The sequence below is a fragment of the Lycorma delicatula genome, chromosome 1, assembly GCF_047948215.1.
Source record: "Lycorma delicatula isolate Av1 chromosome 1, ASM4794821v1, whole genome shotgun sequence".
NCBI lineage: Eukaryota > Metazoa > Arthropoda > Insecta > Hemiptera > Fulgoridae > Lycorma > Lycorma delicatula.
The window spans coordinates 31,571,044-31,575,415 of NC_134455.1; the positions used below are offsets into that span (position 1 = coordinate 31,571,044).

The window sequence follows — 4,372 nt, forward strand, 5'->3', positions numbered from 1 at the left end:
AAGCATATGACTACTGGCAGGATCAACCAGGGAGCTAAACAAAAGCTTCCCGCTGCCGGAACGGCGAACGAACGGCGGACTGAGTCCGCCGACGAACGCCGCCCGGCCGGCCGGCCGGAGGGCACGCCAAAGCGACCCGGCGGCCGGTAGTCCGCAAAACATTATCGGGCTAGCCGTACGGCGTAGCGACCGAACCGCAGATAGATAGTCTATCATCAAAAGAGAACAACGGTCGATAGTTTCCTTTCTTAATTCCACACGCACGTCAGGACGGCCGAACAGGCCGCCCGTCTAACGTTGACCGCGCTTCATGCGCGCGGATAACCGTTTAAATAAGACCGGCGCTCCTTCTGAGAGGATGCACGGCCGAAAGCGCAAAATGGTCGTAATCGCCGCGGAAAAAAGAGGGTGCAGAGAAATTCAGCGGAGAGACCGGAGGAAGGAAAACGGTACACCTCGCAAGGCGGGGACCGACCTTAACTCCGGCAAACTAAATAACCGGCCCGAAGAGCCGGCGTCACAAGCGTTATCCCGCCAGAGCAACCGCGTGAAATACGCCTCAAGCCGCGGGAAACTGGCATACTGGACTGCAAGACTGCAGCTTTTCGCACTCAAGTCTCCGAGCAATGAGGGCCGCGGATTGCCTGACATGTGACTACGCCAACCCATTTAGGGGGCAAGCATACCGCAAAAACCAAGCCGATGCCGGCCCTTCGTGGAAGGGTACGGCCGGCCGAAAGCAGTAGCTCGCCGCGCCCGTAAACAATCCTACGGAACAACGCGACGGCCAAAGTCTGAAGGCTCGCATAGGTACAGCGGCCGAAAGCAAGCAATGCGGATACAACACCGAATTGTAGCTCTCGAGGCGGCGAATGTGAAAAGAATTTTCACCCTAAGCTGAGCACGACAGATCAGCGGGCGTTGCGAAGAACGCAGGTCCTCCAACATCAAGACCTTTACACAGGCAGACGACCAGATAGGGCGAATCGCAAAACGAATCACAGGGCGAGCCTGCCGCAAAAACCAGACCTATACCGGCCGAAAGAAGCGGCTCGCCAAATCCATGAACGGCCGAGGCCGGAAGGCTCGCACCAGTACAGCAGCCGAAAGCCGATATAACACCAGCTCTCGAGGCCGCGAGTGTGAAATATTTCACCCGATGCAGAGTAAAACCGACCGCAGTCCGAACATCTCGATTCCCCCCCGAGGGGAGAAGAACCCTCCTCGTAGCGTGTCCGGTCGCTACACCACCCCCTCCGTTCCTAGCCAGTAGTGGCTTTAACGGAGGACTTCTTCTCGCCCTCAAACTGATTTTGCCACATAGCTTTCAGTCTAGGCCCCGCTGAGATGCCACCGATGCAGATGCCCCGAGGGACATCTACATCGGTAAAGTTCACCCCGAGATAGATTTAAGTGTTTATGCCTTCAGAATGAAGACAACGGACACCTGCAGCTACCACGTCGCCCTCAAGAACTAAGCTAGGAAACCTAACCGCGGAAAGAAGACCCCGCGCCTAGATCCTACTATAAAGAGCCACTTTCTGAATGTCTCAGATCCGCACTAACAACCTCATTATAAACTTCCCACTAAAGTTTGTACATCGAAATTTAGACCTAGTTCCCTTAAGAACCCCGCTTAATGCTCAAAAATGAGTTAATATCTGACTTCGCTCCGGTCCGCCCGGGAGAGGAGATTTAACACCTACCCCCGCACAGGCCATCGCGGAGTCCCGCGTGACATTCACCATCCTTCGTAATTGCCGCCGAGACTCCCCTACGTACCGCCGGAGCGGCACCCAGAGAAGCCCCAACAACAGTGATTTTGGCTCAAAAACGCCCTCGTCGGAGCGCAACCGCACCCGCCGGGCAAGAATAGTCCGGCCCACCGACTACGGCCGCAACTCCGCCGACAGCCTAATTCAATGCATACCACAATACTTCTAACCGAGGCACGCTGCCTAAGCGCCTACCTTCGGCCAGTCAACTGCCCAGGCGGTCCCTAGCCACCCAGGTTCCTAACACCTACTAAATTCCTTCGGCGGTCCTGCTCAGGGCGAGGAAGCGAAGGAAGCCAGCAACTATTTTCCATTCACTACGAGTCCTCCAGTTGACTCGTAGATCCAAAACTGAGTTTACTCTCTCGAGCTCCCTACTAACTCTGGTACGTTCAGCTTCGTACCGGGGACATATGTAGAGGACATGGTCCACAGTTTCATCGACCCTACAGTCCGGACAGAAGCCGGAATCAACCAACCTAAACTTAGCCAATTTGTCCCTAAATGCACCATGTCCTGAAAGGAACTGAGTGGTATGCCGATTGGGGGATACCCAGCTAATAGCTCGCAACTCCCTAACATCGGGGAATATACCATGCGTATAACGACCAGTTACAGAAGCAGTCCACCTATCTTGCCAAGAGTCAAAACCTTGGTCTTCGATCTCACGCATACGCCCAGTAGTAAGAAGGCCAGCCTTCTTAGCAACATACCGCTGGCTACGTTCCGTAGCCGAAATATCCGCAGGTTTGATGCCTGCAATCACAGTTACCGCCTCTCGCGAGACAGTCCTGTAACCACCGACAACCGCTAACAAAAGAAGACGCTGGGCTCGTAGTAGAATGTCCCTATAACATTGGTACCGCAAACGATGAGCCCAGACGGGCGCAGCGTACAACATAATGGCCTCACAGACGCCTTTATAAAGAATCCGCATGGTACGGAAATTCAACCCCCAATCAGGATTGACCACTCTTCGGACTCCGAAGAAAGCATCAACTGCCTTCTTCGCCACATACTGGAGGTGCTCCTTGAAGAGAAGCCTCTCATCAAGGATAACACCCAGATACTTTTGAAGGGTGACATACCTAATTGAACGACCGTTCATCACAACCCGCGGATGGCGAGTTGCAGCTAAACGGCCCTTCAGAAACATCATAGTGGTTTTCTCCGCACTGAAAACCATCTTATGCTGAAGACTCCACAACCGCAAAACCCTACATGCCTGTGCCGCTCTAAGCTCTATCTCAGCACGCGAATTACCCTCAACCAGCAGCAGCCCATCGTCGGCATAAGCCACGACACGACAGCCACCAGGCAAGCGCAACCGCATGAGAGAATCAAACTCGATGGTCCAGACGAGTGGACCTAATACACTGCCCTGCGGACATCCTTTAGACAGGGTCTTTCCTACTTCCGAACTGCCGTCACGAAGGACGACAGCTCTGTCGCTGAAATAGCTCGAGAGAGTACTAATTTCTTCCTGCGTGCAACCACGCTTCTGCAATTGAAACAAGGCAGAGGGCCACCACAAGTTATTAAATGCCCCGGATATGTCCAAAAAGACACCGAGTACATACTTGCACTCGCTGTCCGAAGCCAGATTCAGGACCCTAATAATCGCATCCTCTGTGCTTTTACCGGGTCTAAAGCCATACTGGTCGTCCATCAGCATGCGATTCGAAGTGAGCCTACTATTGATGCGGAGGTAAAGAACCTTCTCGAAAACTTTTCCAACAACTGGTAAGAGCGTCAGAGGACGGTAAGAAGAAGTAACGGTGGGATCCTTGTCGCCACCCTTGAATAACAACTTTAAAACACCTCGCTTCCAACAAGCCGGGAAATGTCCGGCGAACAAACACCTATTGAATACCCTAGTCAATGGGCCAAGAATTACGGGCAGGGTGCGAACAAGAAGCTCCACCGTGATACCATCATATCCGGGGGCTTTGTTCCTAGCAAGGCTGCAGATTACCTGGCGGACTTCCGCCTCGGTAATCTCCGTAGACACAGAATCTGTAGCGAAACTAACAACCGCCGCTCGAACTCTCCGGTGATACGAGGTCTCACCAACCTCAGTATCATCGGGGAGCAGATCGTCCATCAGAAGAGATAGAACCCGATCCTTCTCAACAACAACGCCGTCCTGGGTCGAGAGAGCCGACAGAAGACTGTCCTTTTTCCGCTTGTGACCAAGTACTCGATAAACAACACCCCAAGGGTCTTTATTCCCCTGCTCTTGGACAAAAGAGCGCCAGGAATCTCTTTTAGAAGTCCTAATTCTATGAAAATACTCGTTCCTTTTCTGACGGTACTCCGCAAACAAGGCCTCGCGCCGGTCAGGATCACGCGCACGCTGTGCGGCTCTCCTGAGTCGGCCCACGGTCCGTTTTACCGCAGTCAAGTCCCGAGACCACCAACCAGCTATTCTCTCTCGACCCGTACTTCGGGGGATTGAGAGTTCTGCGGCCTCGACCACCGCAGAAGAGAAATCCTCTGCCAGGTTATCTAATGGGACCTCGTCCAGGGTACGAGTGAATACCCGCATCCTGGCCGCAAGAATGTTAGAAAACTGGGGCCAATCCGCCCGCCTGTGC

The 4,372-nt window shown here is 53.6% G+C and overlaps 1 non-coding gene across 1 annotated transcript in view; it reads right to left on the minus strand.

Annotated features, from left to right (window-relative positions):
- The window catches only part of LOC142318640 (small subunit ribosomal RNA), a 1,957-nt gene extending 1,924 nt beyond the window's left edge, over nucleotides 1–33 (minus strand). Inside the window, exon 1 of the ribosomal RNA XR_012755007.1 lies at nucleotides 1–33. This exon is cut by the window's left edge and continues 1,924 nt beyond it. This is a non-coding gene — a ribosomal RNA (small subunit ribosomal RNA).
- Between the last annotated feature and the right edge of the window lie 4,339 nt (nucleotides 34–4,372).